Source organism: Euprymna scolopes, chromosome 6 (assembly GCF_053919585.1).
Source record: "Euprymna scolopes isolate OS-2025 chromosome 6, ASM5391958v1, whole genome shotgun sequence".
In the NCBI taxonomy this organism is placed as follows: Eukaryota; Metazoa; Mollusca; class Cephalopoda; order Sepiida; family Sepiolidae; genus Euprymna; species Euprymna scolopes.
Window position 1 is genome coordinate 14,355,033 of NC_136487.1, and position 26,403 is coordinate 14,381,435.

Below are 26,403 nucleotides of genomic sequence, written 5' to 3' on the forward strand. Positions count from 1 at the left end.
GAAAAATCACTGTTCACATTCGAAATGTTAACTTTTATAGGTTTACAAGGCTGGGGGTGTTTATTTAGAAAGCCATACTTAACATGGGGAGGTTGGGATGTTTAATACAATTATTTTACTAAATTGATTTTTTTCATTTAAAAATAAAATTATTTCTTTTTTAATAAAGTTTTATTTTAAAATATTTGTTTTTGTTTATTTATATAAAATTACGATAGTTGAATTGTATTCTTTCAATTATATTGGCAAGTAAAATATAAAAGATTAAAACGGAACGAAATTGAAATTTCCATTACATTTTCAATACAATCCCAAAACATAAAGCTTTCCTCACCAAAAAATTGTTTTAGCAGTAGAAGAAATTGATAATTATGCACTGTAAGAACCAAGCTGTAATATGGGCATTAAAGTAAAATTTTATCCAACTTTTGTACTGGGAAAATAATAATATCTACGAAAGTATTCAGTTGCGAAGTGTTTGAATATCAGATTCGTTGTCGGCGATTATTCCGAAACCTTGTAAAAAAAATAGGGGGGGGCGTAATTCTTGTAATATGATGTTTTAAATATTTTTTTAGGTTAAATTAAGGTTTCACAATATTTTGTAAATAAGCAGATCATCTAAATAAAAAATATGAAAACTATTTGAAATTTTAAACTATTTTCAAGAGTTAACAATTTTTATTTATTTTAAACATTATTTTTTTAGCTAAAATTGAAGTTTCACGATATAATTTTTTTTTTTAATTGTTAGTTGGAAGCACAAAATAAGTTACAAAACATCTTTGCCTTCATGGCTTTCAAAATAGTAACGTTAATATTTCAGAACGGTACCACAAATACCGAAGGAACTGAACTGTCTATATTGGTGGCCGGAAAACTCGTCCCGGGAAAACTCGTCTCGGGAAAACTCGTCTCGGGAAAACTCGTCTCCGGAAAACTCGTCTCCGGAAAACTGGTCCCCTTTCGCTAGGTAGGAAAACTGGTCCCTTATTGAATAAATACCGATTGAAAACACATTTTATGATCATTCTTGAAGGAGATATTATTTTTTAAAATAGACTATAGCCCCCCCCCCTAATATTTTTAAAAAATATTTTTACTTGTTTAATGTTTTCTTTTTTTTTTTTTTTTTTAATAAAATCGATTTTCTAAGTGTCCGTTTTCTACCTAACTGGCTAAGTTCTTAGTGGTTTCACTTATATTAAAGCGTTTATTATGTTCATACAAAGTTGATTACAAATTTTTTTTGTTCTTATTTTAACGATGTTTTTTCGAGTCATAAAAACAATAATTAAAAACAAAACCAAAAAATTAAAAAACAGGGAGCGATTCGATTTTTCGTTACTTTTTTGTTTTGGTTTTTAATTATGATAGTTTTTTGTTGTTATGTTTTTGTTTTCTCTCATACCAAATGCACTCATGCGTTATTTAAAATTATAATTTTATCCATTATCAACATTTATTGTCGTCCTGTCAAATTTTGCAAAAATTAACTAATAAATTAAAAGCGAAATATTTTTTTGGCGCGATAGATGCCATGTGCTTACAATCTCTCGTTAACTAATTTTCAATTTTTTTAATTTTTACTTCAAAATTCTAAAATCAACCATTCAGAGAAAAAGTAATCACTAGATAAATTTATTAATCAATTTTATTGAAAACTCCGCTATCGTTTATCAGGAATCTTTTTAATTTCATTTTTGTTGGTTGTTTTTCGGAGGGAGATATAGTTTTAACCCCCCCACTCTCTCTCCCTCTCTCTAAATTATATTTAAAAAAATATTAAAATTTATTATTTTCTATTTAAAACTAAAACTAAACAACAAAAAACTATCATAATTAAAAAACCAAAACAAAAAAGTAACGCTCCCAGTTTTTAATTTTTTGGTTTTGTTTTTTATTATTGTTTTTATGACTCCAAAAAACATCGTTAAAATAAGAAACAAAAAAATTGTAATTAACTTTGTATGAACATATTAAACGCTTTAAAATAAGTGAAACCACTAAGAACTTAGCCAGTTAGGTAGAAAACGGGCAATCGATTTTATTTTAAAAAAAAAAAAAAAAAAAACATTAAACAAATAAAAATAATTTTTTAAAAATATTATGGGGGGGCTATAGTCTATTTTAAAAAGCAATATCTCCTTCAAGAACGATCATAAAATGTGTTTTCAATCGATATTTATTCAATAAGGGACCAGTTTTCCTACTTAGCGAAAGGGGACGAGTTTTCCGGAGACGAGTTTTCCGGAGACGAGTTTTCCCGGAGACGAGTTTTCCCGAGACGAATTTTCCCGGGACGAGTTTTCCTAAATTCGTCTATATTATTGGTAAGTGGTAAATTTTCACAATATAAATTTATAGGAATATAAACAGAACAGTGATATAAAAAATAATTTTGAAAGAAATATTGTTCACAAACCTTTTTTAATATTAATTTCAATTTTTTAATGTTGTATTAACTTAAAATCCAGCAGTTGATAGAGCAAACGTAGATATGTCTGTAGGTTTGGTAGCGTGCGGAAAGAATACGTTATTATTTCGAAAGGCATTCGTAGTGTGAGGAGGGGGGTGGGAATTTAAATAAATATTGTGAAATTTCAAGTTTAGATAAAAAAAAAGTATTAATAAAGTTATGCTTAAAATAAATAAAAATTATTGTTTATTTTTGAAAATGGGTTAAAAAAAAGTGTTAATGCGTAAGCACCAGAACTTAAAATTATAAACATTTTCATATTGTTATTTTTTTTAAAAAGGTAAATTTAATAATAAAAATAAGTGGAAAAAAAATCCAATAAAAAGAAAAATATCTATTACAGACAACATGTAATGACGTAAATCTCCGATTGCACAAACAGTAAACCTTTCAGATAATATACGTAAAGTGAAATAAATCGAATATAAAATTAAATGAAAATATATTAAATAATTAAATGTTAAATAGATTTTGTAAATAGTACAGTTGAAATGATTAGAATATTTCCAATATGTAATAAGGTCGAGGTAATTAGTTAAAGAGATTTAATATAATGTGATATGCAAATGAGCATAAGTCATTCGATATGGGGGTGGTTTGTAGACTAGTATATAAAGAAATTAGGCAAAGATTCTTATGTCTCCTATAACAGAAAAATCCTAAAATGGGTTCTAATGTTTCTCTACCAGGAGACATCTACCCTCTTACATCCATTATATTTCGTTGATGATGGAGAGCTGTACACACAGACAGAAACACACGAACCCTATTACTTTATAAAAATATAGAAGATGTTACTGTAATGCACAATATTAAACTTTTTGTATGGTACATATTCATAAGTATTTTAAGAATGCAATAATAAGAGTGGTTGGCTTACGGCCTTGTGGCACAATGGTAGCGCGTCTGACACCAGATCAGAAGGTTACGTGTTCGAATCACGGCGTTGTCAAAAGCGTTCCCTTTTTTTTGTGAAGGAGTCCATTTATTTTATAAATGTATCATCAAAGATTATCTGTCTTCCATGGCAATTAATGCAATCCGGGTTTTACAATGAATTATTATTCTGAGATGTTACTGTAATGCACAATATTAAACTTTTTGTACGGTACATATTCATAAGTATTTTAACAATGCAATAATAAGATTGGTTGGCTTACGGTCTTGTGGAGCAATGGTAGCGCGTCTGACTCCAGATCAGAATGTTATGTGTTCGAATCACGTTGGGGTCAAAAGCGTTCCCTTTTATTTGAAGGATGCCATTTATTTTATAAATGTATCATCAAAGATTATCCGTCTTCCATGGCAATTAATGCAATCCTGGTTTTACAATGAATTATTATTCTGAGATGTTACTGTAATGTACAATATTAAATTTTTTGTACGGTACAGATTCATAAGTATTTTAAGAATGCAATGATAAGAGCGGTTGGCATACGGCCTTGGGGCGCAATGGTAGCGCGTCTGACTCCAGGTCAGAAGGTTACGTGTTCGAATCACGTCGGGGTCAAAAGCGTTCCCTTTGATTTGAAGGATGCCATTTATTTTATAAATGTATCATCAAAGATTATCAGTCTTCCATGGCAATTAATGCAATCCTGGTTTTACAATAAATTATTATTCTGAGATGTTACTGTAATGTACAATATTAAATTTTTTGTACGGTACAGATTCATAAGTATTTTAAGAATGCTATATTAAGAATGGTTTGCTTACGGCCTTGTGGCGCAATGGTAGCGCGTCTGACTCCAGATCAGAAGGTTACGTGTTCGAATCACGTCGGGGCCGAAAGCGTTCCCTTTTGTGGGAAGGAGTCCATTTATTTTATAAATGTATCATCAAAGATTATCAGCCTTCCATGGCAATTAATGCAATCCTGGTTTTACAATGAATAATTATTCTGAGATGTTACTGTAATGTACAATATTAAATTTTTTGTACGGTACAGATTCATAAGTATTTTAAGAATGCAATGATAAGAGTGGTTGGCTTACAGCCTTGTGGCGCAATGGTAGCGCGTCTGACTCCAGATCAGAAGGTTACGTGTTCGAATCACGTCGGGGTCAAAAGCGTTTCCTTTTTATTTGAAGGATGCCATTTATTTTATAAATGTATCATCAAAGATTATCTGTCTTCCATGGCAATTAATGCAATCCTGGTTTTACAATGAATTATTATTCTGAGATGTTACTGTTATGTACGATATTAAATTTTTTGTACGGTACAGATTCATAAGTATTTTAAGAATGCAATGATGAGAGAGGTTGGCTTACGGCGTTGTGGCGCAATGGTAGCGCGTCTGACTCCAGATCAGAAGGTCACGTGTTCGAATCACGTCGGGGTCAAAAGCGTTCCCTTTTATTTGAAGGATGCCATTTATTTTATAAATGTATCATCAAAGATTATCTGTCTTCCATGGCAATTAATGCAATCCTGGTTTTACAATGAATTATTATTCTGAGATGTTACTGTAATGTACAATATTAAATTTTTTGTACGGTACAGATTCATAAGTATTTTAAGAATGCAATAATAAGAGTGGTTGGCATACGGCCTTGTGGCGCAATGGTAGCGCCTCTGACTCCAGATCAGAAGGTTACGTCTCCGAATCACGTCGGGGTCAAAAGCGTTCCCTTTGATTTGAAGGATGCCATTTATTTTATAAATGTATAATCAAAGATTATCAGTCTCCCATTCAATTAATGCAATCCTGGTTTTACAATGAATTATTATTCTGAGATGTTACTGTAATGTACAATATTAAATTTTTTGTACGGTACAGATTCATAAGTATTTTAAGAATGCAATAATAAGAGTGGTTGGCTTACGGTCTTGTGGCGCAATGGTAGCGCGTCTGACTCCAGATCAGAATGTTACGTGTTCGAATCACGTCGGGGTCAAAAGCGTTCTCTTTTATTTGAAGGATGCCATTTATTTTATAAATGTATCATCAAAGATTATCTGTCTTCCATGGCAATTAATGCAATCCTGGTTTTACAATGAATTATTATTCTGAGATGTTACTGTTATGTACAATATTAAATTTTTTGTACGGTACAGATTCATAAGTATTTTAAGAATGCAATAATAAGAGTGGTTGGCATACGGCCTTGTGGCGCAATGGTAGCGCCTCTGACTCCAGATCAGAAGGTTACATCTCCGAATAACGTCGGGGTCAAAAGCGTTCCCTTTGATTTGAAGGATGCCATTTATTTTATAAATGTATAATCAAAGATTATCAGTCTCCCATGGCAATTAATGCAATCCTGGTTTTACAATGAATTATTATTCTGAGATGTTACTGTAATGTACAATATTAAATTTTTTGTACGGTACAGATTCATAAGTATTTTAACAATGCAATAATAAGAGCGGTTGGCTTACGGTCTTTTGGCGCAATGGTAGCGCGTCTGACTCCAGATCAGAATGTTACGTGTTCGAATCACGTCGGGGTCAAAAGCGTTCCCTTTTAGTTGAAGGATGCCATTTATTTTATAAATGTATCATCAAAGATTATCAGTCTTCCATGGCAATTAATGCAATCCTGGTTTTACAATGAATTATTATTCTAAGATGTTACTGTAATGCACAATATTAAACTTTTTGTACGGTACATATTCATAAGTATTTTAAGAATGCAATAATAAGTGTGGTTGGCTTACGGCCTTGTGGCACAATGGTAGCGCGTCTTACACCAGATCAGAAGGTTACGTGTTCGAATCACGTCGTGATCAAAAGCGTTCCCTTTTTTTTTTTGAAGGAGTCCATTTATTTTATAAATGTATCATCAAAGATTATCAGTCTTCCATGGCAATTAATGCAATCCTGGTTTTACAATGAATTATTTTTCTGAGATGTTACTGTAATGCACAATATTAAACTTTTTGTACGGTACATATTCATAAGTATTTTAAGAATGCAATAATAAGAGTGGTTGGCTTACGGTCTTGTGGCGCAATGGTAGCGCGTCTGACTCCAGATCAGAAGGTTACGTGTTCGAATCACGTCGGGGTCAAAAGCGTTCCCTTTCATTTGAAGGATGCCATTTATTTTATAAATGTATCATCAAAGATTATCCGTCTTCCATGGCAATTAATGCAATCCTGGTTTTACAATCAATTATTATTCTGAGATGTTACTGTAATGTACAATATTAAATTTTTTGTACGGTACAGATTCATAAGTATTTTAAGAATGCAATGATGAGAGTGGTTGGCTTACGGCGTTGTGGCGCAATGGTAGCGCGTCTGACTCCAGGTCAGAAGGTTACGTGTTCGAATCACGTCGGGGTCAAAAGCGTTCCCTTTTATTTGAAGGATGCCATTTATTTTATAAATGTATCATCAAAGATTATCTGTCTTCCATGGCAATTAATGCAATCCTGGTTTTACAATGAATTAGTGTTCTGAGATGTTACTGTTATGTACAATATTATATTTTTTGTACGGTACAGATTCATAAGTATTTTAAGAATGCTATATTATGAGTGGTTTGCTTACGGCCTTGTGGCGCAATGGTAGCGCGTTTGACTCCAGATCAGAAGGTTACGTGTTCGAATCACGTCGGGGTCAAAAGCGTTGCCTTTTATTTGAGGGATGCCATTTATTTTATGAATGTATTTTCAAAGATTATCTGTCTTCCATGGCAATTAATGCAATCCTGGTTGTACAATGAATTATTATTCTGAGATGTTACTGTAATGTACAATATTAAATTTTTTGTACGGTACAGATTCATAAGTATTTTAAGAATGCTATATTAAGAATGGTTTGCTTACGGCCTTGTGGCGCAATGGTAGCGCGTCTGACTCCAGATCAGAAGGTTACGTGTTCGAATCACGTCGGGGCCGAAAGCGTTCCCTTTTGTGGGAAGGAGTCCATTTATTTTATAAATGTATCATCAAAGATTATCAGCCTTCCATGGCAATTAATGCAATCCTGGTTTTACAATGAATAATTATTCTGAGATGTTACTGTAATGTACAATATTAAATTTTTTGTACGGTACAGATTCATAAGTATTTTAAGAATGCAATGATAAGAGTGGTTGGCTTACAGCCTTGTGACGCAATGGTAGCGCGTCTGACTCCAGATCAGAAGGTTACGTGTTCGAATCACGTCGGGGTCAAAAGCGTTTCCTTTTTATTTGAAGGATGCCATTTATTTTATAAATGTATCATCAAAGATTATCTGTCTTCCATGGCAATTAATGCAATCCTGGTTTTACAATGAATTATTATTCTGAGATGTTACTGTTATGTACGATATTAAATTTTTTGTACGGTACAGATTCATAAGTATTTTAAGAATGCAATGATGAGAGAGGTTGGCTTACGGCGTTGTGGCGCAATGGTAGCGCGTCTGACTCCAGATCAGAAGGTCACGTGTTCGAATCACGTCGGGGTCAAAAGCGTTCCCTTTTATTTGAAGGATGCCATTTATTTTATAAATGTATCATCAAAGATTATCTGTCTTCCATGGCAATTAATGCAATCCTGGTTTTACAATGAATTATTATTCTGAGATGTTACTGTAATGTACAATATTAAATTTTTTGTACGGTACAGATTCATAAGTATTTTAAGAATGCAATAATAAGAGTGGTTGGCATACGGCCTTGTGGCGCAATGGTAGCGCCTCTGACTCCAGATCAGAAGGTTACGTCTCCGAATCACGTCGGGGTCAAAAGCGTTCCCTTTGATTTGAAGGATGCCATTTATTTTATAAATGTATAATCAAAGATTATCAGTCTCCCATTCAATTAATGCAATCCTGGTTTTACAATGAATTATTATTCTGAGATGTTACTGTAATGTACAATATTAAATTTTTTGTACGGTACAGATTCATAAGTATTTTAAGAATGCAATAATAAGAGTGGTTGGCTTACGGTCTTGTGGCGCAATGGTAGCGCGTCTGACTCCAGATCAGAATGTTACGTGTTCGAATCACGTCGGGGTCAAAAGCGTTCTCTCTTATTTGAAGGATGCCATTTATTTTATAAATGTATCATCAAAGATTATCTGTCTTCCATGGCAATTAATGCAATCCTGGTTTTACAATGAATTATTATTCTGAGATGTTACTGTTATGTACAATATTAAATTTTTTGTACGGTACAGATTCATAAGTATTTTAAGAATGCAATAATAAGAGTGGTTGGCATACGGCCTTGTGGCGCAATGGTAGCGCCTCTGACTCCAGATCAGAAGGTTACATCTCCGAATAACGTCGGGGTCAAAAGCGTTCCCTTTGATTTGAAGGATGCCATTTATTTTATAAATGTATAATCAAAGATTATCAGTCTCCCATGGCAATTAATGCAATCCTGGTTTTACAATGAATTATTATTCTGAGATGTTACTGTAATGTACAATATTAAATTTTTTGTACGGTACAGATTCATAAGTATTTTAACAATGCAATAATAAGAGCGGTTGGCTTACGGTCTTTTGGCGCAATGGTAGCGCGTCTGACTCCAGATCAGAATGTTACGTGTTCGAATCACGTCGGGGTCAAAAGCGTTCCCTTTTATTTGCAGGATGCCATTTATTTTATAAATGTATCATCAAAGATTATCAGTCTTCCATGGCAATTAATGCAATCCTGGTTTTACAATGAATTATTATTCTAAGATGTTACTGTAATGCACAATATTAAACTTTTTGTACGGTACATATTCATAAGTATTTTAAGAATGCAATAATAAGAGTGGTTGGCTTACGGCCTTGTGGCACAATGGTAGCGCGTCTTACACCAGATCAGAAGGTTACGTGTTCGAATCACGTCGTGATCAAAAGCGTTCCCTTTTTTTTTTTGAAGGAGTCCATTTATTTTATAAATGTATCATCAAAGATTATCAGTCTTCCATGGCAATTAATGCAATCCTGGTTTTACAATGAATTATTTTTCTGAGATGTTACTGTAATGCACAATATTAAACTTTTTGTACGGTACATATTCATAAGTATTTTAAGAATGCAATAATAAGAGTGGTTGGCTTACGGTCTTGTGGCGCAATGGTAGCGCGTCTGACTCCAGATCAGAATGTTACGTGTTCGAATCACGTCGGGGTCAAAAGCGTTCCCTTTCATTTGAAGGATGCCATTTATTTTATAAATGTATCATCAAAGATTATCCGTCTTCCATGGCAATTAATGCAATCCTGGTTTTACAATCAATTATTATTCTGAGATGTTACTGTAATGTACAATATTAAATTTTTTGTACGGTACAGATTCATAAGTATTTTAAGAATGCAATGATGAGAGTGGTTGGCTTACGGCGTTGTGGCGCAATGGTAGCGCGTCTGACTCCAGGTCAGAAGGTTACGTGTTCGAATCACGTCGGGGTCAAAAGCGTTCCCTTTTATTTGAAGGATGCCATTTATTTTATAAATGTATCATCAAAGATTATCTGTCTTCCATGGCAATTAATGCAATCCTGGTTTTACAATGAATTAGTGTTCTGAGATGTTACTGTTATGTACAATATTATATTTTTTGTACGGTACAGATTCATAAGTATTTTAAGAATGCTATATTATGAGTGGTTTGCTTACGGCCTTGTGGCGCAATGGTAGCGCGTTTGACTCCAGATCAGAAGGTTACGTGTTCGAATCACGTCGGGGTCAAAAGCGTTGCCTTTTATTTGAGGGATGCCATTTATTTTATGAATGTATTTTCAAAGATTATCTGTCTTCCATGGCAATTAATGCAATCCTGGTTGTACAATGAATTATTATTCTGAGATGTTACTGCAATGTACAATATAAAATTTTTTGTACGGTACAGACTCATAAGTATTTTAAGATGAAATATTAAGAGTTGTTGGCTTGCGGCCTTGTGGCGCAATGGTAGCGCGTCTGACTCCAGATTAGAATGTTACGTGTTCGAATCACGTCGGGGTCAAAGGCGTTCTCTTTTATTTGAAGGATGCCATTTATTTTTTGCATGTATCATCATAGATTATCAGTCTCCAATGGCAATTAATGCAATCCTGGTTTTACAATGAATTATTTTTCTGAGATGTTACTGTAATGTACAATATTAAATTTTTTGTACGGTACAGATTCATAAGTATTTTAAGAATGCAATAATAAGAGTGGTTGGCTTACGGCCTTGTGGCGCAATGGTAGCGCGTCTGACTCCAGATCAGAAGGTTACGTGTTCGAATCACGTCGCGGTCAAAAGCGTTCCCTTTTTTTGTGAAGGAGTCCATTTATTTTATAAATGTATCATCAAAGATTATCTGTCTTCCATGGCAATTAATGCAATCCTGGTTTTACATTGAATTATTATTCTGAGATGTTATTGTAATGTACAATATTAAATTTTTTGTACTGTACAGATTCATAAGTATTTTAAGAATGCAATGATAAGAGTGGTTGGCATACAGCCTGGGGGCGCAATGGTAGCGCGTCTGACTCCAGGTCAGAAGGTTACGTGTTCGAATCAGGTCGGGGTCAAATGCGTTCCCTTTTATTTGAAGGATGCCATTTATTTTATAAATGTATCATCAAAGATTATCAGTCTTCCATGGCAATTAATGCAATCCTGGTTTTACAGTAAATTATTATTCTGAGATGTTACTGTAATGTACAATATTAAATTTTTTGTACGGTACAGATTCATAAGTATTTTAAGAATGCAATGATAAGAGCGGTTGGCATACGGCCTTGGGGCGCAATGGTAGCGCGTCTGACTCCAGGTCAGAAGGTTACGTGTTCGAATCACGTCGGGGTCAAAAGCGTTCTTTTTTATTTGAAGGATGCCATTTATTTTATAAATGTATCATCAAAGATTATCAGTCTTCCATGGCAATTAATGCAATCCTGGTTTTACAATAAATTATTATTCTGAGATGTTACTGTAATGTACAATATTAAATTTTTTGTACGGTACAGATTCATAAGTATTTTAAGAATGCTATATTAAGAATGGTTTGCTTACGGCCTTGTGGCGCATTGGTAGCGCGTCTGACTCCAGATCAGAAGGTTACGTGTTCGAATCACGTCGGGGCCGAAAGCGTTCCCTTTTGTGGGAAGGAGTCCATTTATTTTATAAATGTATCATCAAAGATTATCAGCCTTCCATGGCAATTAATGCAATCCTGGTTTTACAATGAATAATTATTCTGAGATGTTACTGTAATGTACAATATTAAATTTTTTGTACGGTACAGATTCATAAGTATTTTAAGAATGCAATGATAAGAGTGGTTGGCTTACAGCCTTGTGGCGCAATGGTAGCGCGTCTGACTCCAGATCAGAAGGTTACGTGTTCGAATCACGTCGGGGTCAAAAGCGTTTCCTTTTTATTTGAAGGATGCCATTTATTTTATAAATGTATCATCAAAGATTATCTGTCTTCCATGGCAATTAATGCAATCCTGGTTTTACAATGAATTATTATTCTGAGATGTTACTGTTATGTACGATATTAAATTTTTTGTACGGTACAGATTCATAAGTATTTTAAGAATGCAATGATGAGAGTGGTTGGCTTACGGCGTTGTGGCGCAATGGTAGCGCGTCTGACTCCAGATCAGAAGGTCACGTGTTCGAATCACGTCGGGGTCAAAAGCGTTCCCTTTTATTTGAAGGATGCCATTTATTTTATAAATGTATCATCAAAGATTATCTGTCTTCCATGGCAATTAATGCAATCCTGGTTTTACAATGAATTATTATTCTGAGATGTTACTGTAATGTACAATATTAAATTTTTTGTACGGTACAGATTCATAAGTATTTTAAGAATGCAATAATAAGAGTGGTTGGCATACGGCCTTGTGGCGCAATGGTAGCGCCTCTGACTCCAGATCAGAAGGTTACGTCTCCGAATCACGTCGGGGTCAAAAGCGTTCCCTTTGATTTGAAGGATGCCATTTATTTTATAAATGTATAATCAAAGATTATCAGTCTCCCATTCAATTAATGCAATCCTGGTTTTACAATGAATTATTATTCTGAGATGTTACTGTAATGTACAATATTAAATTTTTTGTACGGTACAGATTCATAAGTATTTTAAGAATGCAATAATAAGAGTGGTTGGCTTACGGTCTTGTGGCGCAATGGTAGCGCGTCTGACTCCAGATCAGAATGTTACGTGTTCGAATCACGTCGGGGTCAAAAGCGTTCTCTTTTATTTGAAGGATGCCATTTATTTTATAAATGTATCATCAAAGATTATCTGTCTTCCATGGCAATTAATGCAATCCTGGTTTTACAATGAATTATTATTCTGAGATGTTACTGTTATGTACAATATTAAATTTTTTGTACGGTACAGATTCATAAGTATTTTAAGAATGCAATAATAAGAGTGGTTGGCATACGGCCTTGTGGCGCAATGGTAGCGCCTCTGACTCCAGATCAGAAGGTTACATCTCCGAATAACGTCGGGGTCAAAAGCGTTCCCTTTGATTTGAAGGATGCCATTTATTTTATAAATGTATAATCAAAGATTATCAGTCTCCCATGGCAATTAATGCAATCCTGGTTTTACAATGAATTATTATTCTGAGATGTTACTGTAATGTACAATATTAAATTTTTTGTACGGTACAGATTCATAAGTATTTTAACAATGCAATAATAAGAGCGGTTGGCTTACGGTCTTTTGGCGCAATGGTAGCGCGTCTGACTCCAGATCAGAATGTTACGTGTTCGAATCACGTCGGGGTCAAAAGCGTTCCCTTTTATTTGCAGGATGCCATTTATTTTATAAATGTATCATCAAAGATTATCAGTCTTCCATGGCAATTAATGCAATCCTGGTTTTACAATGAATTATTATTCTGAGATGTTACTGTAATGCACAATATTAAACTTTTTGTACGGTACATATTCATAAGTATTTTAAGAATGCAATAATAAGAGTGGTTGGCTTACGGTCTTGTGGCGCAATGGTAGCGCGTCTGACTCCAGATCAGAATGTTACGTGTTCGAATCACGTCGGGGTCAAAAGCGTTCCCTTTCATTTGAAGGATGCCATTTATTTTATAAATGTATCATCAAAGATTATCCGTCTTCCATGGCAATTACTGCAATCCTGGTTTTACAATCAATTATTATTCTGAGATGTTACTGTAATGTACAATATTAAATTTTTTGTACGGTACAGATTCATAAGTATTTTAAGAATGCAATGATGAGAGTGGTTGGCTTACGGCCTTGTGGCGCAATGGTAGCGCGTCTGACTCCAGGTCAGAAGGTTACGTGTTCGAATCACGTCGGGGTCAAAAGCGTTCCCTTTTATTTGAAGGATGCCATTTATTTTATAAATGTATCATCAAAGATTATCTGTCTTCCATGGCAATTAATGCAATCCTGGTTTTACAATGAATTAGTGTTCTGAGATGTTACTGTTATGTACAATATTGTATTTTTTGTACGGTACAGATTCATAAGTATTTTAAGAATGCTATATTATGAGTGGTTTGCTTACGGCCTTGTGGCGCAATGGTAGCGCGTTTGACTCCAGATCAGAAGGTTACGTGTTCGAATCACGTCGGGGTCAAAAGCGTTGCCTTTTATTTGAGGGATGCCATTTATTTTATGAATGTATTTTCAAAGATTATCTGTCTTCCATGGCAATTAATGCAATCCTGGTTGTACAATGAATTATTATTCTGAGATGTTACTGCAATGTACAATATAAAATTTTTTGTACGGTACAGACTCATAAGTATTTTAAGATGAAATATTAAGAGTTGTTGGCTTGCGGCCTTGTGGCGCAATGGTAGCGCGTCTGACTCCAGATTAGAATGTTACGTGTTCGAATCACGTCGGGGTCAAAGGCGTTCTCTTTTATTTGAAGGATGCCATTTATTTTATAAATGTATCATCAAAGATTATCTGTCTTCCATGGCAATTAATGCAATCCTGGTTTTACATTGAATTATTATTCTGAGATGTTACTGTAATGTACAATATTAAATTTTTTGTACTGTACAGATTCATAAGTATTTTAAGAATGCAATGATAAGAGTGGTTGGCATACAGCCTGGGGGCGCAATGGTAGCGCGTCTGACTCCAGGTCAGAAGGTTACGTGTTCGAATCAGGTCGGGGTCAAATGCGTTCCCTTTTATTTGAAGGATGCCATTTATTTTATAAATGTATCATCAAAGATTATCAGTCTTCCATGGCAATTAATGCAATCCTGGTTTTACAGTAAATTATTATTCTGAGATGTTACTGTAATGTACAATATTAAATTTTTTGTACGGTACAGATTCATAAGTATTTTAAGAATGCTATATTAAGAGTGGTTGGCTTACGGCCTTGTGGCGCAATGGTAGCGCGTCTGACTCCAGATCAGAATGTTACGTGTTCGAATCACGTCGGGGCCAAAAGCGTTCCCTTTCGTGGGAAGGAGTCCATCTATTTTATAAATGTATCATCAAAGATTATCAGCCTTCCATGGCAATTAATGAAATCCTGGTTTTACAATGAATTATTATTCTGAGATGTTACTGTAATGTACAATATTAAATTTTTTGTACGGTGCAGATTCATAAGTATTTCAAGAATGCAATGATAAGAGCGGTTGGCTTACGGCCTTGTGGCGCAATTGTAGCGCGTCTGACTCCAGATCAGAAGGTTACGTGTTCGAATCACGTCGTGGTCAAATGCGTTCCCTTTTATTTGAAGGATGCCATTTATTTTATGAATGTATTTTCAAAGATTATCTGTCTTCCATGGCAATTAATGCAATCCTGGTTTTACAATGAATTATTATTCTGAGATGTTACTGTTATGTACAATATTAAATTTTTTGTACGGTACATATTCATGAGTATTTAAAGAATGCAATAATAAAAGTGGTTGGCTTACGGCCTTGTGGCGCAATGGTAGCGCGTCTCACTCCAGATCAGAAGGTTGCGTGTTCGAATCACGTCGGGGTCAAAAGCGTTCCCTTTTATTTGAAGGATGCCACTTGTTTATAAATGTATCATCAAAGATTATCTGTCTTCCATCGCAATTAATGCAATCCTGGTTTCACAATGAATTATTATTCCGAGATGTTACTGTAATGTACAATATTAAATATTTGTACGGTACAGATTCATAAGTATTTTAAGAATGCAATAATAAGAGTGGTTGGCTTACGGCCTTGTGGCGCAATGGTAGCGCGTCTGACTCCAGATCAGAAGCTTACGTGTTCGAATCACGTCGTGGTCAAAAGCGTTCCCTTTTGTGTGAAGGACGCCATTTATTTTATAAATGTATCATCAAAGATTATCCGTCTTCCATGGCAATTAATGCAATCCTGGTTTTACAATAAATTATTATTCTGAGATGTTACTGTAATGTACAATATACAATTTTTTGTACGGTACAGATTCATAAGTATTTTAAGAATGCTATATTAAGAGTGTTTGGCTTACGGCCTTGTGGCGCAATGGTAGCGCGTCTGACTCCAGATCAGAAGCTTACGTGCTGGAATCACGTCGGGGTCAAAAGCGTTCCCTCTTATTTGCAGGATGCCATTTATTTTATAAATGTATCATCAAAGATTATCAGTCTTCCATGGCAATTAATGCAATCCTGTTTTTACAATGAATTATTATTCTGAGATGTTACTGTAATGTACAATATTAAATTTTGTGTACGGTACAGATTCATAAGTATTTTAAGAATGCAATAATAAGAGTGTTTGGCTTACGGCCTTGTGGTGCAATGGTAGCGCGTCTGACTCCAGATATGAAGGTTACGTGTTCGAATCACGTCGGGGTCAAAGGCGTTCCCTTTTATTTGAAGGATGCCATTTATTTTATAAATGTATCATCAAAGATTATCAGTCTCCAATGGCAATTAATGCAATCCTGGTTTAACAATGAATTATTATTCTGAGATGTTACAGTAATGTACAATATTAAATTTTTTGTACGGTACAGATTCATAAGTATTTTAAGAATGCAATAATAAGAGTGGTTGGCTTACGGCCTTGTGGCGTAATGGTAGCGCGTCTGACTCGAGATCAGAAGGTTACGTGTTCGAATCACGTCGGGGTCAAAAGCGTTCCCTTTTATTTGAAGGATGCCATTTATTTTATAAATGTATCATCAAAGAGTATCCGTCTTCCATGGCAATTAATGCAATCCTGGTTTTACAATAAATTATTATTCTGAGATGTTACTGTAATGTACAATATTAAATTTGTTGTGCGGTACAGATTCATAAGTATTTAAAGAATGCCATATTGAGAGTGGCTGGCTTACGGCCTTGTGGCGCAATGGTACCGCGTATGACTCCAAATCAGAAGGTTACGTGCTCGAATCACGTCGGGGTAAAAGGCGTTCCCTTTATTTGAAGGATGCCATGTAGTTTATAAATGTATCATCAAAGATTATCAGTCTTCCATGGCAATTAATGCAATCCTGGTTTTACAATGAATTATTATTCTGAGATGTTACTGTAATGTACAATATATATTTTGTGTAAGGTACAGATTCATAAGTATTTTAAGAATGTAATAATAAGAGTGGTTTGCTTACGGCCTTGTGGCGCAATGGTAGCGCGTCTGACTCCAGATCAGAAGGTTACGTGTTCGAATCACGTCGGGGTCAAAAGCGTTCCCTTTTATTTGAAGGATGCCATTTATTTTATAAATGTATCATCTAAAATTATCGGCTTTCCATTGCAATTAATGCAATCCTGGTTTTACAATGAATTATTATTCTGAGATGTTACTGTAATGTACAATATTAAATTTTTTGTACGGTACAGATTCAGAAGTATTTTAAGAATGCAATAATAAGAGTGGTTGGCTTACGGAGTTGTGGCGCAATGGTAGTTCGTCTGACTGCAGATCAGAATGTTACGTGTTCGAATCACGTCGGGATCAAAAGCGTTCCCTTTTGTGTGAAGGATTCCATTTATTTTATAAATGTATCATCAAAGATTATCAGTCTTCCATGGCAATTAATGCAATCCTGGTTTTACAATGAATTATTATTCTGAGATGTTACTGTAATGTACAGGATTAAATTTTTTGTACGGTACAGATTCATAAGTATTTTAAGAATGCTATATTAAGAACGGTCGGCTTACGGCCTTGTGGCGCAATGGTAGCGCGTCTGACTCCAGATCAGAAGGTTACGTGTTCGAATTACGTTGGGGTCACAGGCATTCCCTTTATTTGAAGGGCGCCATTTATTTTATAAATGTATCATCAAAGATTATCAGTCTTCCATGGCAATTAATGCAATCCTGGTTTTACAATGAATTATTATTCTGAGATGTTACTGTAATGTACAATATTAAATTTTTTATACGGTACAGATTCATAAGTATTTTAAGAATGTAATAATAAGAGTGGTTGGCTTACGGCCTTGTGGCGCAATGGTAGCGCGTCTGACTCCAGATCAGAAGGTTACGTGTTCGAATCACGTCGGGGTCAAAAGCGTTCCCTTTTATTTGAAGGATGCCATTTATTTTATAAATGTATCATCAAAGATTATCAGTCTTCCATGGCAATTAATGCAATCCTGGTTTTACAATGAATTATTATTCTGAGATGTTACTGTAATGTACAATATTAAATTTTTTGTACGGTACAGATTCATATGTATTTTAAGAACGCAATAATAAGAGTGGTTGGCTTACGGCCTTGTGGCGCAATGGTAGCGCGTCTGACTCCAGATCAGAAGGTTATGTGTTCGAATCACGTCGGGGTCAAAGGCGTTCTCTTTTATTTGAAGGATGCCATTTATTTTATAAATGTATCATCAAAGATTATCAGTCTTCCATGGCAATTAATGCAATCCTGGTTTTACAATGAATTAGTGTTCTGAGATGTTACTGTAATATACAATATTAAATTTTTTGTACGGTACAGAGTCATAACTATTTTAAGAATGCCATATTAAGAGTGGTTGGCTTACGGAATTGTAGCGCAATTGTAGCGCGTCTGACTCTAGAACTCAATGTTACGTGTTCGAATCACGTCGGGGTCAAAAGCGTTTACTTTTATTTGAAGGATGCCATTTATTTTATAAATGTATCATCAAAGATTATCCGTCTTCCATGGCAATTAATGCAATCCTAGTTTTACAATGAATTATTATTCTGAGATGTTACTGTAATGTACAATATTAAATTTTTTGTACGGTACAGATTGATAAGTATTTTAAGAATGCAATAATAAGAGTGGTTGGCTTACGGCCTTGTGGCGCAATGTTAGCGCGTCTGACTCCAGATCAGAATGTTTCCTGTTCGAATCTCGTCGGTGTCGAAAGCGTTTCTTTTTTTTTTTTTTTTGAAGGATGTCGTTTATCTCATAAATGTATCATCAAAGATTATCAGTAGGGCTGTGACAATATTGTCTTTCAAAAAGTCTCTATATTCTTTTAATATGCCGGGAATATTCTTTAAGAATATGCTCGAGAATATGCTTTTTTTACACGGGAATATTCTTTTTTTAAAAAGAATATGCTTTTTTTGCATAGGAATATTCTTTTTAAAAAGAATATGCTGCTTTGAGACGGAATATTCTCTCTGGCTACCGTATATTTATTTTTATAAATCGCATATTTGCACTGTACTTCTAGCGAATATATTTATGCTAGGTACCTTATATTTACGTTTGCAACAATATTAACCCTTTCGATTCCAATGGGCCGATATATCGGCCATGGGGATTTAAGGTAAAAGAAGACCTACAGATATTTCGGCCTTACTATAGTATTTTAATAGAACGGGTATAGTTGAGTAGTTGGTAATTTTGCAATGGTAGGGTCGAAAGTGTTAATTATTTGTTTTTTTATAAATTCTATTGATGATTTTGTAAAAGCTTCAGTTAATACCGAAAATTCAAGAAAATATATAGAAAAAACGTTTTTTTTATGCTATAAATACTTCTAACAATTAAACACTATCAAGCTTAAACAAATATTTTATTCATTGCATTTTACAATTAAATGCGTTTTTAAGTTCTCAAAATTGAAACTTCTGCGGTTGTCTGCTAAAACGGTCTTATACTGGGAAAAAGCTCGTTCCACGTCGCATGAGACTACTGGGGCATATTTCAAGCTGGCCATTTCTTCGGCACTTAAAACTTTTAAATGATCTATGTCATCCAAATTTCCTTCATTTTCAAAAGCCTTCCCACTAATAAGTGCATCGAGACGTTTTAAAGTAGCAAAACCTTTGTTCTTTGAAATGACATTCTTCAGCTTTTTACGAAATTGGGAGTCATCCATCTCCCCAAGTGTCATTTCGACCTCTCTAATTAATTCAATAGATTTTGAAAGATTCAGCCCTTTAGTCTCCAACTTTGCAATATTTTTTTGTTAAAATGGAAAAACTGTTGGCGATAAAGCCGATATCAAATGGGGTGATTCCTCATCCAACAGTTTTTTGGACTCCAATATACTTTGGGCCTCTGTTGAATCTAGAGACATTATGACAGGAGTAATTTCGGGCAAATGTTTGGCGTAATAATGCGCTGCATCTAACCACGTACCCCATCTTGTTACAATGGGACTCGGTGGCAGGGGCACTCCTGGGGCTAGTTCCCTGAACGTTTCGATCCGATTGGGTGCTTTTAAAAATATACTTTTTACAGTTGAAATCAGTTTATTTACTTTTGGGTGCGCCTGCCTGACTAATTCCGCAACCCTGTGCAAGCCATGGGCCAAACAGGTAACGTGCACCATTTTCGGGTATAAAACCTGAAGAGCATTCATAGCTTTGGACATATATGCAGCTGCATCAGTGGTTACAACGAGCACATTATTATAAAGGACTTGCTGCGGCCACAAAAACTGCAACGAATCGTTAAAAAAGCAGCAATTGTAGAATGATTAACTTTTGGCAGACAGGCAATATTTCCCAAATAGCACTTGCTGCGTTCCTCTTCTACCCCAATAATGCCAAACACAAAGCAAGCAATAAAATGCTGCTCTACATCAGTGGTTTCATCAATCGAGACCCACAGTTTTATTCCAGCAGCTTTTTCTCTGAGTGACTTCACTTTTGCTTCGTACACTTAACTAACGTAATATTTTCTTGGTGTAGTCTGATTTGGAATATTTCTATGTGTGTACCTATGAAGAAAGTCTTTGAACACATTATTGTTCAGTTTATGAAACGGAAAATCCGCTGCAGTCAACGCTTTGCATGAGTCAGCGTTGAACAAATTATTCGTACTGGCTCCTAAATCAGTTGCTGCAGTAGGAACTTCGCCTAACGTTGCCGTGTAGGTCTTTTTTGCCAGATGTGCGTTGGTTTTTAAATGCTGCTTTATTAGATATTTTTTACAACTTTTGATCTGTAAAAATAAAAATCAATTATTTAATAGTAATATATACATTTAAAGGAAGGGTGGGAAAAGTTATTTGAAGCCGATTAACATTTATTAATTAACGTAAAAAGTAGATAAAATAAATTGTAAATTTCAATGTTCAATCAAAGTTTAATACAGCTAGATTTACCGTTATAGAATTTCAAAAACAAAACTACTATAACAACGCTAATCTAATAGTCAACTATATTGCAAATTTTATGTATTAAAGTTTGTTCCTACCTGGATATTGCAGTATTTGCAGGTTAAGCAACTGCCAGTTAACTGGTAATCTTCAAATTCATCGGCATATCTTGCCATCCGTTTAGCAGGAGTGCTAATTATTTTCGGCATTTTTTGTTTAGTTTTTTTAGATCTTGTAAATTCGTCCTGGGTACTAACACGCTTTGAGTATCTACAAGGACGAGATGTCTGTACATATTTATATATATGCCTATAATATCACTCTTTTTCAACAGACCAAATTTTAGACCCTTTTTTATGTAAATTCACATCTGTTAGGGTTATACCACGTTTAATTCATCTAAAAAAATGAATAAATTAAAAACTCTTATCCAAATATTTTCTTGCAGCATATTTTTGGCAAAACAAAACTTATTCCATAAATATTTTGCATATTCTTTTTTAAAAAGCATATTTTTTTTTTAAGGAATATGCTTTTTATCCAAAGAATATACTCTAACCCAATATATGTAAAGAATTGTTTTTTATTAAAGAATATTCTTGACATTGCCCTACTCATTAATGTATATACTGTTTATATACTGTGAACATTTGAACACTCTATGGAACTTAAATATTTTATTTATTGCATTTTATAATTAAATTAGTCTTTAAATTATCAAAATTAAAGCTTCTTTGGTTGTCCGCTAAAATAGCCTTATAATGAAACAAAAAACTCGTTCCAATTGTAGGAGATTACTGGACCATATTTAAACCTGGCTTTTTTTTCGATACAAATTGTAGTTACAATCCTTTGGACACTACGGGGCCGATATATCGGCCCTGGTGAACTAGGGCAAAAAGGATACGCGGATATTTCGTCCCTAATATAATCCTCTAATAGAATGGCTCTCATTAGGAACCAAAGGTTATCGTAAATTCACAACTACGAAGGTTTTACCATGTTTAATTTAATTTATATAAAAACGAAAACTTCGTAAAGTAAAGACTCGTATGCAAATATTTATTTCAACATATTTTCGGCACAACTTATTCCATAAATATTTTGCATATTCTTTTTTTTAAGAGCATAGGCTTTTTGTTAAAGGAATATTCTTTGAAAAAGGGAATATGCTTTTTGTTAAAAGAATACTCTCTAACGAAATATATGCAAAGAACATTGTTTTGTAAAAGAATATTCTTTGCATATATGTGACAGATTAATAAGTATTTTAAGAATCCAATAATAAGAGAAGCTGGCTTTCGGCCTGGTGGCGTAAGTGTAGCGCGTCTGACTCCAGATCAGAAGATTACGTGTTCGAATCGCGTCGGGGTCAAAAGGATTCCCTTTTATTTGAAGGAAGCCGTTTATTTTATAAATGTATCATCAAAGATTATCAGTCTGCAATGGCAATTAATGCAATCCTTGTTTTACAATAAATAATTATTCTGAGATGTTACTGTAATGTACACTATTAAATTTTTTGTACGGTACAGTTTCATAAGTATTTTAAGAATGCAATAATAGAAATAGTTGGCTTACGGCCTTGTGGCGCAATGGTTGCGCGTCTGACTCCAGATCAGCAGGTTACGTGTTCGAACACCGTCGGGGTCAGAAGCGTGCACTTTTGTGTGAAGGATGCCATTTATTTTATAAATGTATCATCAAAGATTATCCGTCTTCCATGGCAATTAATGCAATCCTTGTTTTAAAATGAATTATTATTCAGAGATGTTATTGTAATGTACAATATTAAATTTTTTGTACGGTACAGATTCATAAGTATTTTAAGAATGCAATAATAAAGGTGGTTTGATTTCGGCTTTGTGGCACAATGGTAGCGCGTCTGACACCAGATCAGAAGATTACATGTTCGAATCACGTCGGGGTCAAAAGCGTGCACTTTTGTTTGAAGGATGCCATTTATTTTATAAATGTATCATCAAAGATTATCAGTCTTCCATGGCAATTAATGCAATCCTTGTTTTACAATGAATTATTATTCTAAGATGTTACTGTAATGTACAATATTAAATTTTTTGTACGGTACAGATTCATAAGTATTTTAAGAATGTAATAATAAGAGTGGTTTGCTTACGGCCTTGTGGTGCAATGGAAGCGCGTCTGACCCCCAGATCAGAAGGTTACGTGTTCGAATCACGTCGGGGTCAAAAGCATTGCCTTTTATTTGAAGGATACCATTTATTTTATAAATGTATCATCAAAGATTATCAGTCTGCAATGGCAATTAATGCAATCCTTGTTTTACAATGAATTATTATTCTGAGATGTTATTGTAATGTACAATATTAAATTTTTTGTACGGTACAGATTCATAAGTATTTTAAGAATGCAATAATAGCAGTGGATTGTTTACGGCCTTGTGGCGCAGTGGTAGCGCGTCTGACTCCAGATCAGAAGGTTACGTGTTCGAATCACGACGGGGTCAAATGCGTTCCCTTTTATATGAAGGATGCCATGTATTTTATAAATGTATCATCAAAGATTATCCGTCTTCTATGGAAATTAATGCAATCCTTGTTTTACAATGAATTATTATTCTGAGATGTTACTGTAATGTACAATATTAATTTTTTGTACAGTACAGATTCATAAGTATTTTAAGAATGCAATAATAAGAGTGGCTGGCTTACGGCCTTGTGGCGCAATGGTAGTGGGTCTGACTCCAGATCAGAAGGTCACGTGTTCGAATCATGTCGGTGTCAAACGCCTTCCCTTTTATTTGAAGGATGCCGTTTATTTTATAAATGTATCATCAAAGATTATCCGTCTTCCATGGCAATTAATGCAATCCTTGTTTTACAATGAATTATTATTCTGAGCTGGTACTGTAATGTACAATATTAAATTTTTTGTACGGTACAGATTCATAAGTATTTTAAGAATGCAATAATAAGTGTGCATGGCTTACAGCCTTGTGGCGCAATGGTAGCGCGTCTGACTCCAGATCAGAAGGTTACGTGTTCGAATCACGTCGGGGTCAAAAGCGTTCAATTTAATTTGAAGGATGCCGTTTATTTTATAAATGTATCATCAAAGATTATCAGTCTTCCATGGCAATTAATGCAATCCTTGTTTTATAATGAATTATTATTCTGAGATGTTACTGTAATGTACAATATTAAATTGTTTGTGCGGTACAGATTCATAAGTATTTTAAGAATGCAATAATCACAGTGGTTGGCTTACGGCCTTGTGGCGCAATGGTAGCTCGTCTGACTCCAGATCAGAAGGTTACGTGTTCGAATCACGTCGGGGTCAAAAGCGTTCCCTTTTATTTGAAGGATGCCATATATTTTATAAATTTATCATCAAAGATTATCCGTATTCCATGGCAATGTAAGCAATCCTTGTTTTACAATGAATTATTATTCTGAGATGTTACTGTAATGTACAATATTATAATCTTTGTACGGGACGGATTCATAAATATTGTAAGAATGCAATAATACTCGTGGTTGGAATACGGCCCTGTGGCGCAATGGTAACGCCTCTTACTCCAGATTAGACGGTTGCGTGTTAGAATCTCATTGGGGTCAAAATTGTTCCCTTTTATTTTCAGGATTCCATGTAATTTGTTAATATATCATAAAATATTATTTGTCTTCCATGGCAATTAATGCAATCCGTGTTTTTCAATGAATTTTTTCTGAGATGTTACTGTAATGTACAATATTAAATTTTTCAGAAAGTTGCGTGTTCGAATTACGTCGGAGCTAGAAACGTTTCCTTTATTTTCAAGGTACAATTTAGTTTATTAATATATCGTATACCTTACTCGGCTTTCATTCCAATTAACGAATGCGTGTTATACAAGGATTCATTATGCTGAGTTATTAGTGTCATCTATGTTTTTTATGCTACGGATTCAATTTTATTCGAAGAATGCTTCCATAAGATAGGTCGGGCCAGGGCCATGGGGCGATTGTTCTGTGTCTGACTCCAGATCAGAAGGTTACGTGTTCGAATCACGTCCGGATCGAAAGTTTTTCGTTTTATTTGCATGATTCAATTTAGTTTATTAATAGATCGTAAAAAAATAATTGGGTACCATTGCAATTTGTACAGGGATATCTTCCGTACATTTTTATTTGATCTTCCTCTACATTCCATGTTCAAAAGGATGTCTACTCTATAATATGAGACCGCACCGAATGGTTTATTGTATGCATAGACCGATTCATACCATCCAAAATATTCCAGCAAAAACCTGACAGCAAACCATGGTTCTCCCCAGAATATGCTGTGTCCATTGCGCACAGAAATCACTTTTTCCATAGCTTCCAACGTAATAGATGCACTGTGACTAGAGCTGCTTTTAGAACTGCAAGCAACCACTGTAAAAGAGTAATAAAAAATGCAAGACAGCTCAGTCCGTAAATCCAAAGTAGCTGAGCAGCGGCCTGATTCCCACCAGTTCCGGCAAATAGCAAATAGGATCCTGAATAGGAGCGTGCGTTCTATCCCAACCATCATCAATGGACCTGAGGTCATCTCGTTAGCGTCAGACAAGGCCAAACTATTTGCCAAGAACTTTGCAGCTAATTCTACCCCATGGGACGAAGCGATCAAGTCCGCGTATTTCCTCCTATAACAGACAACACGCTATGCAACATATACATATCTGTGCATGAGGTCGCTCAACTGATCAAGAACCTTGATTCCAATAAAGCAACTGGCTCTGACGGCATTCCAATTATAGTGCTGAAAAAGCTTCAACAAGAATTGCTCCCATACTTACAAAACTGTTTAAGCGTTGTCTTAAGGAGAAGTGCTTTCCAACACCCTGGAAAACCTCATCAGTATGCCCTGTATTTAAGAATTCAGGTGATAAGTCATCTCCCTTTCAGTACAGACCAATATGTCTCCTGTGTGCCATGAGTAAGTTGCTGGAATCCATATTAAATAGAGAAGTAGTTAACCACCTCAGCAGAAATAACCTTCTTAGTGACATGCAATATGGTTTCCGTTCTGCCAGATATACAGCAGATGTTCTAACGATTATATCTCATAGGATTAGTTAATCTCTTGACAAAGGCTTCCTCTCTGGGGCAATTGCTCTTGACATATCAAAAACCTTCGATAAAGTATGGCATAAGGGCCTACTTCACAAGATTTCCAGCTACGGTATAACTGGAAATGTTTTCTCGATCATTAAATCATTTCTGTCTGATAGACTTATAAGAGTAGTAGTTGATGGGCAGAAATCAGAGGTCCACAGTATTAATGCTGGAGTCCTTCAAGGGCCCATGCTGGGCCCAACTCCTGGTCTACCAATGATCTCTCTAAACGCATACTTAAATCATTCGTTGACATCTATGCTAATGACACGACCATCTATGGCAACACAGCAAAGGCCGTAAATGACAAAGTTCTTTTTGATTCCCTCTCCTCTGATCTCGAGCGCATGGTACAGTGGGGGAAGT

At 34.9% G+C, this 26,403-nt stretch overlaps 43 non-coding genes across 43 annotated transcripts; all 43 read left to right on the plus strand.

Annotated features, from left to right (window-relative positions):
• Positions 1-3,917: 3,917 nt before the first annotated feature.
• Trnaw-cca (transfer RNA tryptophan (anticodon CCA)) lies at positions 3,918-3,989 on the plus strand. Its single transcript has one exon. It is a non-coding gene; the product is annotated as a tRNA-Trp (tRNA).
• A 206-nt stretch (positions 3,990-4,195) lies between these two features.
• On the plus strand, positions 4,196-4,267 carry Trnaw-cca (transfer RNA tryptophan (anticodon CCA)). The gene has a single exon. It is a non-coding gene; the product is annotated as a tRNA-Trp (tRNA).
• A 206-nt stretch (positions 4,268-4,473) lies between these two features.
• Trnaw-cca (transfer RNA tryptophan (anticodon CCA)) lies at positions 4,474-4,545 on the plus strand. Its single transcript has one exon. It is a non-coding gene; the product is annotated as a tRNA-Trp (tRNA).
• A 207-nt stretch (positions 4,546-4,752) lies between these two features.
• Trnaw-cca (transfer RNA tryptophan (anticodon CCA)) lies at positions 4,753-4,824 on the plus strand. The gene has a single exon. It is a non-coding gene; the product is annotated as a tRNA-Trp (tRNA).
• Positions 4,825-5,307: 483 nt separating this feature from the next.
• Positions 5,308-5,379, plus strand: Trnaw-cca (transfer RNA tryptophan (anticodon CCA)). The gene has a single exon. It is a non-coding gene; the product is annotated as a tRNA-Trp (tRNA).
• A 484-nt stretch (positions 5,380-5,863) lies between these two features.
• Trnaw-cca (transfer RNA tryptophan (anticodon CCA)) lies at positions 5,864-5,935 on the plus strand. The gene has a single exon. It is a non-coding gene; the product is annotated as a tRNA-Trp (tRNA).
• Positions 5,936-6,422: 487 nt separating this feature from the next.
• Positions 6,423-6,494, plus strand: Trnaw-cca (transfer RNA tryptophan (anticodon CCA)). Its single transcript has one exon. It is a non-coding gene; the product is annotated as a tRNA-Trp (tRNA).
• Positions 6,495-6,700: 206 nt separating this feature from the next.
• Trnaw-cca (transfer RNA tryptophan (anticodon CCA)) lies at positions 6,701-6,772 on the plus strand. Its single transcript has one exon. It is a non-coding gene; the product is annotated as a tRNA-Trp (tRNA).
• A 206-nt stretch (positions 6,773-6,978) lies between these two features.
• Trnaw-cca (transfer RNA tryptophan (anticodon CCA)) lies at positions 6,979-7,050 on the plus strand. The gene has a single exon. It is a non-coding gene; the product is annotated as a tRNA-Trp (tRNA).
• A 206-nt stretch (positions 7,051-7,256) lies between these two features.
• Positions 7,257-7,328, plus strand: Trnaw-cca (transfer RNA tryptophan (anticodon CCA)). The gene has a single exon. It is a non-coding gene; the product is annotated as a tRNA-Trp (tRNA).
• Positions 7,329-7,534: 206 nt separating this feature from the next.
• Trnaw-cca (transfer RNA tryptophan (anticodon CCA)) lies at positions 7,535-7,606 on the plus strand. The gene has a single exon. It is a non-coding gene; the product is annotated as a tRNA-Trp (tRNA).
• A 207-nt stretch (positions 7,607-7,813) lies between these two features.
• On the plus strand, positions 7,814-7,885 carry Trnaw-cca (transfer RNA tryptophan (anticodon CCA)). The gene has a single exon. It is a non-coding gene; the product is annotated as a tRNA-Trp (tRNA).
• Positions 7,886-8,368: 483 nt separating this feature from the next.
• Trnaw-cca (transfer RNA tryptophan (anticodon CCA)) lies at positions 8,369-8,440 on the plus strand. Its single transcript has one exon. It is a non-coding gene; the product is annotated as a tRNA-Trp (tRNA).
• Positions 8,441-8,924: 484 nt separating this feature from the next.
• Trnaw-cca (transfer RNA tryptophan (anticodon CCA)) lies at positions 8,925-8,996 on the plus strand. The gene has a single exon. It is a non-coding gene; the product is annotated as a tRNA-Trp (tRNA).
• A 487-nt stretch (positions 8,997-9,483) lies between these two features.
• Positions 9,484-9,555, plus strand: Trnaw-cca (transfer RNA tryptophan (anticodon CCA)). Its single transcript has one exon. It is a non-coding gene; the product is annotated as a tRNA-Trp (tRNA).
• A 206-nt stretch (positions 9,556-9,761) lies between these two features.
• On the plus strand, positions 9,762-9,833 carry Trnaw-cca (transfer RNA tryptophan (anticodon CCA)). Its single transcript has one exon. It is a non-coding gene; the product is annotated as a tRNA-Trp (tRNA).
• Positions 9,834-10,039: 206 nt separating this feature from the next.
• Positions 10,040-10,111, plus strand: Trnaw-cca (transfer RNA tryptophan (anticodon CCA)). The gene has a single exon. It is a non-coding gene; the product is annotated as a tRNA-Trp (tRNA).
• Positions 10,112-10,316: 205 nt separating this feature from the next.
• Positions 10,317-10,388, plus strand: Trnaw-cca (transfer RNA tryptophan (anticodon CCA)). Its single transcript has one exon. It is a non-coding gene; the product is annotated as a tRNA-Trp (tRNA).
• Positions 10,389-10,594: 206 nt separating this feature from the next.
• Trnaw-cca (transfer RNA tryptophan (anticodon CCA)) lies at positions 10,595-10,666 on the plus strand. The gene has a single exon. It is a non-coding gene; the product is annotated as a tRNA-Trp (tRNA).
• A 485-nt stretch (positions 10,667-11,151) lies between these two features.
• On the plus strand, positions 11,152-11,223 carry Trnaw-cca (transfer RNA tryptophan (anticodon CCA)). Its single transcript has one exon. It is a non-coding gene; the product is annotated as a tRNA-Trp (tRNA).
• Positions 11,224-11,429: 206 nt separating this feature from the next.
• Positions 11,430-11,501, plus strand: Trnaw-cca (transfer RNA tryptophan (anticodon CCA)). The gene has a single exon. It is a non-coding gene; the product is annotated as a tRNA-Trp (tRNA).
• A 206-nt stretch (positions 11,502-11,707) lies between these two features.
• Positions 11,708-11,779, plus strand: Trnaw-cca (transfer RNA tryptophan (anticodon CCA)). The gene has a single exon. It is a non-coding gene; the product is annotated as a tRNA-Trp (tRNA).
• A 207-nt stretch (positions 11,780-11,986) lies between these two features.
• Trnaw-cca (transfer RNA tryptophan (anticodon CCA)) lies at positions 11,987-12,058 on the plus strand. Its single transcript has one exon. It is a non-coding gene; the product is annotated as a tRNA-Trp (tRNA).
• Positions 12,059-12,541: 483 nt separating this feature from the next.
• Trnaw-cca (transfer RNA tryptophan (anticodon CCA)) lies at positions 12,542-12,613 on the plus strand. Its single transcript has one exon. It is a non-coding gene; the product is annotated as a tRNA-Trp (tRNA).
• A 484-nt stretch (positions 12,614-13,097) lies between these two features.
• Positions 13,098-13,169, plus strand: Trnaw-cca (transfer RNA tryptophan (anticodon CCA)). Its single transcript has one exon. It is a non-coding gene; the product is annotated as a tRNA-Trp (tRNA).
• Positions 13,170-13,375: 206 nt separating this feature from the next.
• Trnaw-cca (transfer RNA tryptophan (anticodon CCA)) lies at positions 13,376-13,447 on the plus strand. The gene has a single exon. It is a non-coding gene; the product is annotated as a tRNA-Trp (tRNA).
• A 206-nt stretch (positions 13,448-13,653) lies between these two features.
• On the plus strand, positions 13,654-13,725 carry Trnaw-cca (transfer RNA tryptophan (anticodon CCA)). The gene has a single exon. It is a non-coding gene; the product is annotated as a tRNA-Trp (tRNA).
• A 206-nt stretch (positions 13,726-13,931) lies between these two features.
• Positions 13,932-14,003, plus strand: Trnaw-cca (transfer RNA tryptophan (anticodon CCA)). Its single transcript has one exon. It is a non-coding gene; the product is annotated as a tRNA-Trp (tRNA).
• A 205-nt stretch (positions 14,004-14,208) lies between these two features.
• Positions 14,209-14,280, plus strand: Trnaw-cca (transfer RNA tryptophan (anticodon CCA)). Its single transcript has one exon. It is a non-coding gene; the product is annotated as a tRNA-Trp (tRNA).
• A 484-nt stretch (positions 14,281-14,764) lies between these two features.
• Trnaw-cca (transfer RNA tryptophan (anticodon CCA)) lies at positions 14,765-14,836 on the plus strand. Its single transcript has one exon. It is a non-coding gene; the product is annotated as a tRNA-Trp (tRNA).
• Positions 14,837-15,042: 206 nt separating this feature from the next.
• Trnaw-cca (transfer RNA tryptophan (anticodon CCA)) lies at positions 15,043-15,114 on the plus strand. The gene has a single exon. It is a non-coding gene; the product is annotated as a tRNA-Trp (tRNA).
• Positions 15,115-15,320: 206 nt separating this feature from the next.
• On the plus strand, positions 15,321-15,392 carry Trnaw-cca (transfer RNA tryptophan (anticodon CCA)). Its single transcript has one exon. It is a non-coding gene; the product is annotated as a tRNA-Trp (tRNA).
• A 204-nt stretch (positions 15,393-15,596) lies between these two features.
• Positions 15,597-15,668, plus strand: Trnaw-cca (transfer RNA tryptophan (anticodon CCA)). Its single transcript has one exon. It is a non-coding gene; the product is annotated as a tRNA-Trp (tRNA).
• A 484-nt stretch (positions 15,669-16,152) lies between these two features.
• On the plus strand, positions 16,153-16,224 carry Trnaw-cca (transfer RNA tryptophan (anticodon CCA)). The gene has a single exon. It is a non-coding gene; the product is annotated as a tRNA-Trp (tRNA).
• A 206-nt stretch (positions 16,225-16,430) lies between these two features.
• Positions 16,431-16,502, plus strand: Trnas-cga (transfer RNA serine (anticodon CGA)). The gene has a single exon. It is a non-coding gene; the product is annotated as a tRNA-Ser (tRNA).
• Positions 16,503-16,984: 482 nt separating this feature from the next.
• Trnaw-cca (transfer RNA tryptophan (anticodon CCA)) lies at positions 16,985-17,056 on the plus strand. Its single transcript has one exon. It is a non-coding gene; the product is annotated as a tRNA-Trp (tRNA).
• A 484-nt stretch (positions 17,057-17,540) lies between these two features.
• Trnaw-cca (transfer RNA tryptophan (anticodon CCA)) lies at positions 17,541-17,612 on the plus strand. Its single transcript has one exon. It is a non-coding gene; the product is annotated as a tRNA-Trp (tRNA).
• A 205-nt stretch (positions 17,613-17,817) lies between these two features.
• Trnaw-cca (transfer RNA tryptophan (anticodon CCA)) lies at positions 17,818-17,889 on the plus strand. Its single transcript has one exon. It is a non-coding gene; the product is annotated as a tRNA-Trp (tRNA).
• Positions 17,890-18,095: 206 nt separating this feature from the next.
• Trnaw-cca (transfer RNA tryptophan (anticodon CCA)) lies at positions 18,096-18,167 on the plus strand. The gene has a single exon. It is a non-coding gene; the product is annotated as a tRNA-Trp (tRNA).
• A 4,887-nt stretch (positions 18,168-23,054) lies between these two features.
• Trnag-ccc (transfer RNA glycine (anticodon CCC)) lies at positions 23,055-23,127 on the plus strand. The gene has a single exon. It is a non-coding gene; the product is annotated as a tRNA-Gly (tRNA).
• A 206-nt stretch (positions 23,128-23,333) lies between these two features.
• Positions 23,334-23,405, plus strand: Trnaw-cca (transfer RNA tryptophan (anticodon CCA)). Its single transcript has one exon. It is a non-coding gene; the product is annotated as a tRNA-Trp (tRNA).
• A 483-nt stretch (positions 23,406-23,888) lies between these two features.
• On the plus strand, positions 23,889-23,960 carry Trnaw-cca (transfer RNA tryptophan (anticodon CCA)). Its single transcript has one exon. It is a non-coding gene; the product is annotated as a tRNA-Trp (tRNA).
• A 206-nt stretch (positions 23,961-24,166) lies between these two features.
• Trnaw-cca (transfer RNA tryptophan (anticodon CCA)) lies at positions 24,167-24,238 on the plus strand. The gene has a single exon. It is a non-coding gene; the product is annotated as a tRNA-Trp (tRNA).
• The last annotated feature ends 2,165 nt before the right edge of the window (positions 24,239-26,403 follow it).